This window comes from Halichoerus grypus, chromosome 14 (genome assembly GCF_964656455.1).
Source record: "Halichoerus grypus chromosome 14, mHalGry1.hap1.1, whole genome shotgun sequence".
NCBI classification, from domain to species: Eukaryota; Metazoa; Chordata; class Mammalia; order Carnivora; family Phocidae; genus Halichoerus; species Halichoerus grypus.
The window spans coordinates 77,908,482-77,921,906 of NC_135725.1; the positions used below are offsets into that span (position 1 = coordinate 77,908,482).

Sequence of the window (13,425 nt, forward strand, 5' to 3'; positions counted from 1 at the left end):
TACCTTAGTCAGCTTCTTCCTTTTTCTTGATTTCATTAGTTCATTTTTTAATTATTTACTTGCAGATAGAAAGGCATGTTGAAAAACACAGCAGTGTGTTTGAATCCAGGTCTTTGCACCACAGGCTGTGTTAAGTTGGGTAAAGTACCTAAACTCTCTGAGCTTTGGTTTCTAGTCTGTGACGGAAGCAAAGTAAAATCTATGTTTGAAGATTCATCAGTGATATTGGGGAAGTGCTTAACAAGGGAGCCTTGTTTGGGGATGGATAATTTTCACATTGACTTGCCCATCTGCGAAACTACCAAAGAGGAAATAGGTGGTTTATTCTTAGAAGCCACTGCTGTCTCTGGGTGGTTTTTCCTCTTACTTCCTCTGGATTGGGTTTACCTCAGTTCCTGGTGAGCCAGAAGCTTCCATCTTTCCCCAAGTCTCTCTCACCGTAGGCAGAGAGTAGTGGGTCAGGTAAGGGGGTGTGTGTTGGGCGGGGGGCGGCCCTTACTGCCTTCAGTGTTTTCTTTTCAATTGCTTAAGCTATTTTTTTTTTTTTTTTAATTACCACACCTCCCCTTTTATTTCTTTTCTTGAAGTATTTTTCAGGGTGTTTGGGGGTTTTAGCATTATTTTTAAAACTCTTGCTGTTCTTTCTTCTCTTGCGTCTTATCAGCTTTCTCAACAGCTTCAGATGGAAAACTTTGAAGTAAGTGAACTTAAAAGAAGAACTGAAAGCTCAGCCCGATGCCCCGAAGCCCGTGGGCCGCCTTGCCACAGTAGCCACTCTTAGCGGAGCTCATTAGAGGGGGCTGCGGGCCCCGGCGCCGCGCGGGCGGGCCGCGCAGGGCAGTGCGCCTCCGCCGGCTGCGCGGGGCTGCGCGGGGCGCGCGGGGCGCGCGGGGGGGGGGGGGCCCTGGGGACTGCGCGCGGCGGGGTCGGGGAGGCCCGCGTCCCCCCGCTGGCGCCGAGCCCACTGTGCAGCCGGCGCCACGCGCAAATTACATCCGAGTCGCCTTTCAAGCCGCCCCGCCGCTTTCAAAACGGGCCTTTGAAAGGCTGGGCTTCCCCTGGCTCTGCGCTGCAGAACGGAGCTGGGCTTTTCAGGGAGGCCCGGCTGGCGCACACGTGCCTGCCTCTGCCGCCTGCGCGCGTTTACAGCGAGCATAAAAGGAAGAAGACTGTCTGGTGGGTGTTCTTCTGCACGCTTCCATCCCTTTATTTACGGAGGAAACGGCCCGACTCCTGGAGTTCTCACTGGCCATTTGGGGGATGAATGGGCTGTTTGAAGTGAGAGCATTGAAAGTTTTTCTTTGGGATATATATAACTCTCTCTCTCAAAACTCAGTGATACCGTTTTACCGAGGGACCCGATCGGAGAGGGAAAGAACATACAGATACATGTAGAGTTCAAACCCTGTTTGAGGTTTGGAAACCCAATTTCTATGAGAGAAGGAAGAGTTGCTGCCACTCAGCCCCCTTTCTCCTGCTTTTGCCCCAGGCCTTTTGGTCCCTGGTTGAAGGAGCAGTCTTTCCACGCGATGGGAAAGGGGGTAGGGAATACAGAGATGAGAATGACAGATTGGGTTTGAATTTTCTACGTCATTTAAGGCTGAGAAGGTGCCTGACCCATAGTAGCCACCCAGCCTCCCCCCCCCCACTCCAGAAGGTGGTCCTTTGCCTCTGCACTTGCTCTTCCACTCACTCCTGGTTATGTCCCTTTTTCCTTGCCCAAAGGTTGAGTTTTTAACAGGGCCCAGGTCTCCAGTGTTCCTTTGCACTGGTTCTTATTGTGGTGCCTTGAGTATAACTGCCTTAAAATTTTCGTAAGTACTTTTAGAACCCCAACTCATTGGAAGTCATCCCAGTCTATATGGCAGGCAATTCTTGGTTTTAGAAGCATCGTTCCACCCCTGGGACACCCAAAGCCATCAAACAGATCATACTGGGATAAAAAGAAAATGTAAGTACTCTTCTCCAGGACACTCACTCCTCTATTTGGAAGGACACTTGCTTATTCAGGGTTTCATGGAAAGTTTGTCAGTGCCTTGGTATGAGCCGGGAAGAGCATATTCAAATAGACTTTCCCAGGAAAGGAATATAGATGCAAGGCAACAGTCCTCGAGGGCAGTCTTGTTGTCCCCTTCTTACAAGAAGGCAAGATTTAAAGATCCGTGTGAATTCCCAAGGCAACACAGAAAGTGGTGAAGCCAGAACCCAACAAAGGTAGGTTTCCTGACTCTAAGTGGATGTTCTGTCCGCACATGGTGACTTGCCATCCTCCTTGTCCCCACCCCTCTTCCTCTCTCTTCCTGATTACGACTGCATCTCTTAATTCCCTACCTCAAACTTTTTGTGTCCTGAAGCCTTATCGGGCTGTGACAAGCAGTCCTGGGCAGACTGCCCACTCAGTACCCTGTGAATAGTCCTTTACAGTCTCACACACAGCCTATGTTGTGTACCAAAACCTTATTCCCTTTAGTAGGAGGAAACTGTTAATTATAGCTGCTGGCTCATGGACTCTGTGTTCCAAAAAGACCCAACGCATGTCTTTGTGTCGCTCTCAGCACAGCAGAGAAAAGCTAAATTGTGTTTGAAAGCCTTACAAGGGGAACGTTAATTGAGGCATAAAAGCGTGCATCTTTGATCTTCCCAGGACCTGTGGTTCTCCCATTATCTGAGTCCTGTTGCTGATGACAGAGGTTGGAGCAAAGCCTGCAGTGAGGCTGGAGCCAAAGGCACCAAGCAGGATGTCAGAGCTGCTCCCTCTCCCTTCTTCCCACCACCATGAAGACTCTTGCCTGTGTGTATTTATCTGTTACTGACATTTGCAGCAGCCTCACCCTGATCTCCGTGGCCATCTCCCCGCTCCACAATACAGGCCTGTGTTCTCAGCTTTCAAGTATTTCTGTGAGCATTTCTGTACTTCCCTTCTGCAGCTCCCTGACCCCAGAATAATTTCTCCTATCTGTCCTAAGTCTCAGTCTCAATGACATGACTCAGTGACTTCACATGGATTTCAGAGTTTTGTAAGATGCCCTGTCCATTCATTCACTCACTCATTCATTCATTCACTTAATTTCTCCTTCACTCACTCATACATGAACTTCTTCAGGCATTCACTTACTTTTTGGTCCCATTTCCAACCTTTTGTTGATTGAGCCAAAGAAGAATGCATGCGTAATAAGTTGACTAGAGTCACTGTAAGAGTATAAGGACTCCTGCATGCACATACGTGTTTGGGTTTGTGAAAATGGCTGGAGGGAGATCATGCAGTGGCTTAAAATCTGTGTATCACTGCATTTCCCAGAGAAGTGTTCATCCAGGGTTGTTTGAAGGTCTAAGGCTATATTTAGTGAGCAAGTCAGCTTAGCGTAATATAAGTTAGTTTGGGGAGTGAAAGAAAGGCCCGAGTTCAAATGTCAGCATTGCCACTTAGCGGTGATAGGACTCTGGGCTAGATACTTAAACTGCTCTGAGCCTCACTGTTTTCATTTTTAAAAGAGGGGTACTGATATCTACCTGGGAAAAGAGAAAATGCATATACTTACTTACACAGATCCTGGCATACCACTGCTGTGGTTGTATTATTATTACTACTCACTTGTAAAGGTGGGTTTGGACCAGCCAGCCAGCATCGCTGATTAGTCCGTGTGTCCTCTGGGGACTCACAGACATTCTGATGCTCTCATAAGATCCAAGCCGAAAAATGGGCCTTCCTTGAGCAAGCCATCAGCGTCAAATGAAACTGCTGATGCTTTAGACTTTCCTTTCATCACCTCCTGTGGGGGAGCTGGAAGCCCATGTGTGTGGGACAGCAGTAGGGACATCTGGAAGAGCTAGGGAAGCAGGTGAAGAGTGTACACGATGTCAGTGACACATGGTCAGCTCAGTAATGCATCCCTGCCTCCATCTGGGGATGCATCCCCTGTTGAAAACGACCATTCATTCTTCTGTCTGTTTGCAACATATTTATGTTTGACATGCTAAGTTCTGGACAGATTTCTGAAGAGCCCAGCCCTTAGTAGCCCCCTTCCTGCCACTGCACTTCTGAGGTAGTTTTCATATTATTATTTTTTCTTTCCTTGCAGCAGCTTTGCTCTACTCAGAAGACATTTTGTTAGGAAATTCCATATGTAAAATAGATATAGGTCTGTTGTAGTTGAAGTCAGGGTCAGGTTGATGGAGCCTGCCCATTCAGTGTCCCCTGGTCCTGTCCTCCCATCCTAGGTAGGCTTGCAGGGATTCTGGAGGACCCCTTTAGTTTAGGAACTGAAGAATCAAGACCTCACATGGCTCTTGCCAGTGTGCAACCCTGTTTCATCAGAAGGATGAACTAATAACCATGTGCACCAACATGCTCCCAATCCAGGATTGGTAAATTTATCAATCACACAAACAGGTCAGTCTTGATGGATGGGATACAGTGCGGGGTATGGGATGGTGGTGGCAGAGGGAAGGCATGGGGGAGGATGTGTTCACACCTCTAATATGGAGTTGTCAGACCAGACTGTGATGTTAGGAAAGTAACCTCACCACTAGCAATGCACCCATTTTGTGTACTGGGAAGCTGAAGCTCAGAGAAGGTACCAGCTGAGAAGTGGCCAGGCTGAGATTTGAATTCAGGTCTTCTGACTCCCTTTCCCGTATGTACTGCAGTGTTTCTCAGGCTTCTTCACTCACCTTGAGTGTGGTATCAGCTGCTCCTTTTGCATCAAGCGTGGGAAAGAATGCATGACCCCAAGAATGTACTGTGTGCCCATCCAAATGGCTACTTTCCTTTCCCTTTCTGCTCATTATCCCTTTATCTTCATCGGTAGCTGACAGATTTGTGTGTGTTTCAGGAAGATAAATGTCCCCTCAGATCTCCTGACAGAGATGTCTCCTCTTGGGAGAAAAGCTTACAATATCCCTCCTAGATGCCAGTAGAAGGGAGGATCCAGGGGCTGTGCCCTCCCCCTCCCTCAGCCTTCAAGGGTCAGGCTAAAGTAGACAGAGCCAACAGTGGCTGAGGGAAGAGCTTCCAGAGTCGGGGACAGCAACTTCTGGGCCATCGACAACTCAGAGTCAGGTGAGTGGGGGGAGGGTGGGGGACTCATGACCTGAGGCCAATTTCCTTCTCTCTCCTTTGAATCTTGCCTTTCAAGTGAGAAAAGAGGATGTACCAGGATTTGAGGACAATTCTGGTTTCCCTGAGGTCAACAAGGTCAGCCAGCCAGTCCAAGTGTGTGTAAACATGCACAGTGTGGAATGGGGCTTCCCATTTGGGCTTGGAAGTACATGGAAACCCCAAGGAGAAGGAGCCATGGATAATGGAATTACTCCTTGTCATTTGAGCAGCTCTTTGCTGTTTAAAAAAAGAGAGAAAATCTTTCTTGTGCATTATCTCATTTCATCCTCACAATGATCCTCTCAGGCAAGACAAGAGATAATCACTCCATTTTACAGAGGGGTGAACTGAGGCTCAAAATGACCATGTAACCTGTCTAAAAGCAAAGTGGCAGAGCCAACATTTGCATCCAATTCTTCTGACTTGAATGCAGGAATAGTACTATACTCATCAATGCTTAATTTTTGAGAGTATTTATCTCTATAGTGATGCCACTGAGTGTGCCAGAGATGGAGTTTTGAGGTCAAGTTGCTTACGTGTTATTTCATTGAAATTGTAATCTGACACTTTTGTAGCATTTCAGAAGGAATACGAGTGTTCCTTCTCAAATTAACAACCTTATTTCCAACGCTTGGTGTGAGTTTAATAAAGAAAAACAAAGAAAAATGATACATATGTTTTGGAAAAGACCATGGCCATGTTTACACAGAGCAAAACTTAAAATTCTCAGGGGCACTAGAAGACAGCAAAATTTTCTGGGGCACTAGTTTCTTATATGACAATCTTCTGACTATGAGAAGGATTTCAGTAAATTAATGGGTGGGTTGGGAACGGAGAAAAGATACATGAGAAGAGCAAAAGGGTTTAAGATACTGAGGAATGGTGCTCACCAAGCTCAGTTACCATTGTCCTTAACACTTTTTAGGAGTGTATTCTGTTACCATGATGCAGCTTGAGTTCTGTAAGAATACAAGGCCCTTAGTCTCTCTCCTGCCCAGCCCCACCTGTATGCATCAGCACCAGATTAGTCTCAAAGTGTGGCTCTGGGCACAGCACTAAAGGCCCTGTTTGGACACTCTCATTGCCCACCCCCCCACCCCCCACGCCTGCTGGATAAAGTCAAAGCATCCTAGCCAAGTATTTAAGGCACTTAACATCTTGGCCCTAATTAACCTTTCCAGCTTTATCTCCTAGAACTGCCATTCTTCTTCATGAGAAACTGCTTTGTGTATTTCCCCTGTCCTTTTCTGCCTTCACCCCTTTATTCACCCAGTCATTCCTTTCTCCAAATTACCAAATCCTAGTCTGCTCATGCTTTTGCCTCCTCTCTCCAAACACCTGGGGCTACTGGAGGCCCACATGTAGCCTCAATCTCAACCTCAACCTATTTGATGCATCATAAAATACAGAGATGTAAAACAGAGACTAGGTCAATCAGCACCTCACTAGGTTATATACTTGTCCCCTTATTACCTAGCTATTGGGCTCCTGCATTTTCCTAAGGGGGAGAGAGGCCAACCTTGGGCTCCAGATATCATTCCTGGGTCCCTGTCTAAATTACCTGCACCGCTTGATAATACTGCAGGACTGTTTTTTGCTTGGTGTCTTATGGTCCTGCCTCCTCTTTTCACAGGACGAGACTCCTTTTCTGGAACACCAGACTGCTGATGGTTTGGTAACAACTGCCTGCTAGTTCTTCCAATGCTGATTTCTCTTTGAACCCCCTCATAGCTTAGCAGGACACTCTAGCTCTGCACACTGCCTCTCTGTAAGGTTCATCATTTGTGCTTTCCCACCACTTGTTGGCTGCTAACTCTCTGGATTCAGTATGCAACCTGCTGGATTGGAATTTTGCTCACTTATCATTAGCCCAAATGCTGTCTCTTCCAAGAAGCCTTCTCTGACCTCTTCAGTTTCAGGTGATTCTTCCTCCAAGGTACCTCCTTGGCAGGACTATCTTCTTGAAATATGGTTATAGGCAGTGGTGAGGGGGTCAAAACTTACAGAGGAAATGAAGAGTCCTGCATGTAGAGTCAGTCCCCATGGTATAAATGTTCCCACTGTGGCTGATTTCAAACCACTACCCTCATTGGAACTGATGTGCACCATGGACTCTTGCCAGCCAGCATGAACTGGCCCCAGTACACTCTGGTGATGTGTGTCCTGCGTCATCTTTCATTCTGTCCCTACTTCTATTACAGCCACTGGACTTCTCTGATTCTTGAACATGACATGCTCTCCCGTACCTCTGGACATTTGCAAATGCAATTCCTCTACCAGTCACATTCCCTTGGTCCAGTGTCCCAAGTCCTTACCCTGTATCTGTCTAACTTGTTTTAAGGCCTTATTCCCACTAGCCTGAAGGCTCTCAGAGGAAGTATCATGCTTGCTTAGTTTCCCATTATATCCCTAGATCCTAGCTCTGTGACTGACACATAGTAAACTCTCAAAGCATGCCTGTTGACTATACTATCATCTTTTACTGGATGATAAACTTTTATCAGCATATTTCCTCTGAAGAATTGGCATGCTTTTCCTTTATGAGTATTAGACATCAAGTGAACACTTGTGTTTTCCTTTTTGCTTCAGCAGACAGGAAGCTCAAGCTGATTTTGCTGCTTAAATTTAATAACCTTTATATGCTAGACACTGCATATCTAGGTTTCAGTATTGTTTTACATTGGTCTTGTCCTTTTATTTTGCTTATATGTGTCATTTTCAATTTCATTGCAGGTATTTTTAAAAGCTGCCTCAAATTTGCTGGGTAACAAAGTAGGGCAGAGACAGACATAATTCCTCACTGTAGTTTGGTTATTTGATCACTGAGCAAACACCTTTGCTCTGCCCTAAAGCAAGACCTCACACCAGGCCTGCCAATGGGAGGGAGCAGAGTGAAGGGGTTGGGACTTGGGCTTGGGAATCATAGGCATCCGTGTTAGAGTTCCAGTTTGTCACCAGTTTGCAATATGACACTAGGCAAGTTAATTGGCCTCTCTGATTTAAAGTTTCTTTATCAGTTACCTGGGTGCAGTAATGTATTCCTCACAGAGTAGTTATGGAGATTAAATTAAATAATGTGTATAAAGTGCTTAGTACAGTTCCTAGCACTTGGTGAGTGCTCCACAAATGAGAGCTATCATTACAAATACTGCTATTGAGAAAGACATGAGTCATGGCAGAATCATAACAGAGGTTTGGCAAAAGACCAGCTTATTTGCTGCAGCCCCTTCTGTCTTCTCCCATCTGATGCCACCCCAACCTGTCTCTGAACATCACAAAAAAATACCAGTGTTTAGTCTCTGATTTGCTAAGAGTGAATCACTAATTCCCCCGGGGATAGTGCCTGGTTTAAATCCCCCTACTTTCATTTGCTGGAAGAGAAACTTTAATTCAGCACATGGAAGAAAATGCAATTTGGTACATTTCATCAATTTATTGCCACCTCAATTTGTGCAGAGAAGGAGAGGTAAAGGCATGGGAAGCAAGCTATAGAATGTTTAAGATTCTACAGGACCCAGACACAGGCTTACTCAAGTTGGCTGATTTCAGCGGCATCATCTGCATGTCTATTCCTCTCACACTGACTGGCACGTGCGGCTCCTACTTATCCACCTGGAACGCTGTGTCAGCCTCTTGGGGGTCCCAGGAGATGACACAAAGTAGACCCATTCTGTGGCTTTCCCAATTGAGGACTTTGGGTGAATTCTACAAATTTCCTGTGGTCACCTCAGACTTCCTTGTGAGTTTGCTGTGTGTTTATTCTCAGTATCATTCATCGAACATGAATTGAGGACCTGATCTGTATAGGATGCTGTCACAGGCAACATCTCACTCATGAGCAATGTGTATCAATCTTCTATTCCAAATGCACTGATTTTCCTATAGACCCTTAAAACGCCTGGGCTCCCCACGCTAACTTGCCTTTGCTTGTAACCTCCCCCTAGCTTGAAATGACTCCCATCCTCCTCCAAGAACAAAATCAAGACTTATCATTTTAGTTCCAATTAAGCTAACAATGAAGAACAACCATTTTTTTTTTCATTCTCCCATCGATTCTTTCAGTGGATGTTTATTAAACATTTACTCTATGCCAGGCACAGTGTTCAATGCTGGAGATATAAAAAATTTAAAAAATAAGTATGATCATTATTTTTTTTACAAAAAGAAATTGAATTTTATAGAAGCTCTGCAATTTGCCCAATGTTTATGAGTTGTAATGGCAAAACTGGAATTAAAGACCACGTCTATATGTTTTTAAGATTCATGCTTTTCTCGCTATGCTACCTTACTCACTGCAGAGCTATCACATATATACATCATCTACTGCTGTGACAATCATTTGACTTAGAGGGTCTTTGTGAGGTGTCCGAGCTCAGACACAAAGAGTTCACAAACAGGACCAGCAGTTTTGGGATATATTGGGGGCATGAATGGAACATGATCTTCCAGTGGTGGGAGGAGACCCAGCATGAGGGATGGATGGCCTGGAGTCAGATTCTCATTCAAATGCAGAAGTCAGGGCCAGCTAGGTGTGGACACCAGGCTCTGTGGACCTGCCTAATGCTTGGCTAAATTTTGTTAAGGAGGAAATGGACACAAATAAGGGAGAGTGCTTAGCAGTTCTGGAAGAATCTGTGTGGATAATGTCCCATAATCATAGAAGCTCTTTGATGTTCTGTGATCTGCCTCCTAACCCCCTCTGTCCCGCCACACCCTTCTTTCAGTTCTTTGTTACTTTTCAAGGTGCTGTACTCTTGAACCTGCATCTACCAATATTGAGATTGCTGAACCAGTCTCTTAAGCCGGGCAAGGTCATTCAAGTTTTCGTGGAATCAAGCATGACTGTATGGGGACCATAACTGCCTCCATCACTGTCATCTTACTCTGTGACTTTGGGCCAATTGCTCTATTGTTTCATCCCTGAATTTCACTTTCCTCATTTTAAAATGTGTACATATGAATATAAAATGTTTGAAGGGAACACAAGTGACTGCTAAAACCAGTTGACTCTGGGGAAAATACCTTGAGGACCTGGGGGGATGGAGAATCACTTTCTTGGTTATTGCATTAAATGGTTTGCATTTTAGCATATTCTCATATCTGTGTTTTATCTCCCTGTGTGTACACACACACACACACACACACATATGTATATTATATACTGTATATGTATGTAGTGTGTATATATATGATTTTATCAAATTATAGTTACCACCTATTATGTTCCAAATACTTAGTATAGTATGTTGACTTGTCAAAGGATTTGCTTCCCTAGCAAACAGTGGTTCTTAGAGAGAAAGGATGGAGTCTTCGTCATCTGTGTCATCTGTGTTTCTTTGGAGCATAACACAGGATCTGGCACGTGATAAGTGTTAGATATTTATCAAATTACTTTTACAAGTATGTCCATCTGTAGAATAAAATGTTGGGCTAGACAAGAATCTTCTGAGGTGGGCCTCCACAGCTTAGGAATCTGTGTATTACACGTGTATCACAAGGGGCTTTGCATCCTTAGGCAGAATTATGTAAATGATCTGTATATACATATACATTGTATATAATTATGTATCTCTGACCATCTTGCTCCTTAGTGTAGGATGTCAGGGAGGCATGGGCTGGGCGGTCAGAGCCAGTGTCAGGGACCGGCAGCAGTAATGGCCAATTTAGATCCTGGGTAGAGACTTTTTTCTAGGTCTTCTGACACTGGCTATGGGTCAGGGCTTCTAGGTGTCTATAGCCAAAGGTCAAGTTAAAACTCGGGGCTGGTATCTTGTCCCTGAAGAAGGCAAGCAGTAAGGGTAGAAGGTGTAGACTTCAGGGAAGTTTCATACACCAAGCCTTCCCTTCAGGCACAGTGTGAGAGTTAGTGCTGTGGGGGTGACTTCCTCCTGAGTGCCAGCCTGTCAGCTTCCAGGCCTTTTTCTTGTGACATCTGCTCTAGCAGCCAGGAGCTGCGTCACAAGCTTCCTTTCTCGGCTGCTTCTGTGCAGTGCAGTCCGGAGGCAATGAGGAAGAAGAACGAGGGAGGGAGAATGTTGTGTACACAGAGTTTAAGTGATGTCTTCAGGGCTTGGGAAAATGTAATTCTGTTTGAGCAGTTTGCTGGCAGTTTTGCAACTCATCCCCCTGAATTAGGGACCGAATGAAGTCATTAGGCCCTAATCAAAAGCAGCTAATCAGGAGTCAGTAGGAGATCTACCAGTTAATCGCGGCTGGAACCCAACGAGCTGAAGTACCCAAGGCTGGATGGATCAAAGTAATGAAATTAGATATCAGTGCCACGCAATGTGGCACGACTTCAAGAACCAGTTATGGGCTGCTCAGCCCTTCCTGCCATTTGAGAAATAGAGACTCGGTGCCAAAGCATGGATGGGGTGGAAGGCAGTTTTGGAGTTTGCCTGGAGATTTTCAGAGGTTGAGATGTGTGTAAACAAGCAGCAGGAGGATATGAAAAAGAAGATGGGCGTGGATTTTTGTCAATGTGATACACGGTAATAACATTGTATGATAGAATGGAACACTATGGTTTGATAATCATATGCGATAATACCTCTTTCATAGCATTTAAATAATTTATACCCAGGTTCTTTGTTGACGTATCATTCTGTCCATCTAGTCTGTGAGGATGGAAGTTGTTTCAGATGAAGTCTCTTGTCCCATAACCAGCATAGCATGTGGTTGCTGCTAAATACATAATTACAGATGCATTTCATTGATTCTGGGTGGAGCAAGGATTTGAACTGAGGCTTTTCCTTTTTTTTTTTTTTTGTTTTCTTTCTACCCTAAGTTCTTCTTCCACTCTTTTTTTTTAATTATGTTATGTTAATCACCATACATTACATCATTAGTTTTTGATGTAGTGTTCCATGATTCATCGTTTGCATATAACACCCAGTGCTCCATGCAGAACGTGCCCTCCTTAATCAGACAAAGGGCTAGTATCCAAAATCTATAAAGAACTTATTAAACTCAACACCCAAAGAACAAATGATCCAATCAAGAAATGGGCAGAAGACATGAATAGACATTTTTCCAAAGAAGACATCCAAATGGCCAACAGACACATGAAAAAGTGCTCAACATCGCTCGGCATCAGGGAAATCCAAATCAATACCTCAATGAGATATCACCTCACACCAGTCAGAATGGCTAAAATTAACAAGTCAGGAAACGACAGATGTTGGCGGGGATGCGGAGAAAGGGGAACCCTCCTACACTGTTGGTGGGAATGCAAGCTGGTGCAACCACTCTGGTAAACAGTATGGAGGTTCCTCAAAAAGTGAACTGAGGCTTTTCAATTCAAATTGCTGCACATCTTTTGAGACCACTCAGGCTGAAAGATTCAGTGCCCTGATTTAATCAAAATAAAAGCGATTACCTGCTGGCAGTTTTTGGTTCAGAAATGTCCAAATACTTTGAATCACAGCTTTCAGGGATCATACAAAATCGACTGTCGAGTCTAAGCCTCTAAATCACAGAGGGGAAGACCAGGGCCAGAGAGTGCCAGGAACCTGCCCAGGTCCCCCAGCATATCTGTGGCAGAGGCAGACCTAGAACCGAGGTCCTGACTCTGAGTTCATTTCCCTCAGCACCTGCTCCTTTGCTTTCATTATTCATGGTCATCCTTCCTACATGGAATTTCTTTGTCCTCTGAGATTTCCAGAGCTCTTTGTCTGTCTAGATTGGGACCAATTAAAGGTTTGCAAAAGTGTTCCTGGAGTCTGTGCCGGTGGCCAGGGCAGTGAGTCTGGGCCACAAGGTGGGTGGGAGCCACCTCAGTCTCTATTTCTCATATGGCAGGAAGGGCTGAGCAACCCATAACTGGTTCTTGAAGTTGTGCAGCATTGCATGGCACTGGTATCTAATTTCATTACTTTGATCCATCCAGCCTTGGGTGCTTCAGCTCCTTGGGTTCCTGCACTGGGAGGTCTGTGTTAAACAGAAGAGAGAACTTGTTTGTATTGGGGAGATTTCTGAGGTGATGTTCATCTGAGTGAAGTCTGGGCTTGAAGATCAAGCGAGGGAAAGTATTGGCAGGAGGAGAGCACAGGGGTCAGAAGAGTGTGTATGTGTGTGTGTGTGTGTATGTGTGTGTGTGTGACTATGCATGGGTACATTTTGTTATATCCTATATGTGGTTTTGTGTTTAAAAGTAGATGCTTGATTCTGTCATAATTAAGAAAAAAACACGTGCACAATTTTGTCTGAGTATGTGTATGTGTGAGGGGGTCATTTAAACACAAACATGTATGTATGTCTGTGGGGTGTGTATGGACCCCTGGAAGGTGCCATTTGTATAGAGAATATTGAGGGGGTGTGTTAGTATG

At 44.9% G+C, this 13,425-nt stretch overlaps 1 long non-coding RNA gene across 1 annotated transcript; it reads left to right on the top strand.

Annotated features, from left to right (window-relative positions):
* The first annotated feature begins 1,025 nt into the window (after window positions 1–1,025).
* On the top strand, window positions 1,026–9,198 carry LOC118551000 (uncharacterized). The gene is made up of 3 exons (XR_013443817.1): window positions 1,026–2,898; window positions 4,833–5,059; window positions 6,732–9,198. It is a non-coding gene; the product is annotated as an uncharacterized LOC118551000 (long non-coding RNA).
* The last annotated feature ends 4,227 nt before the right edge of the window (window positions 9,199–13,425 follow it).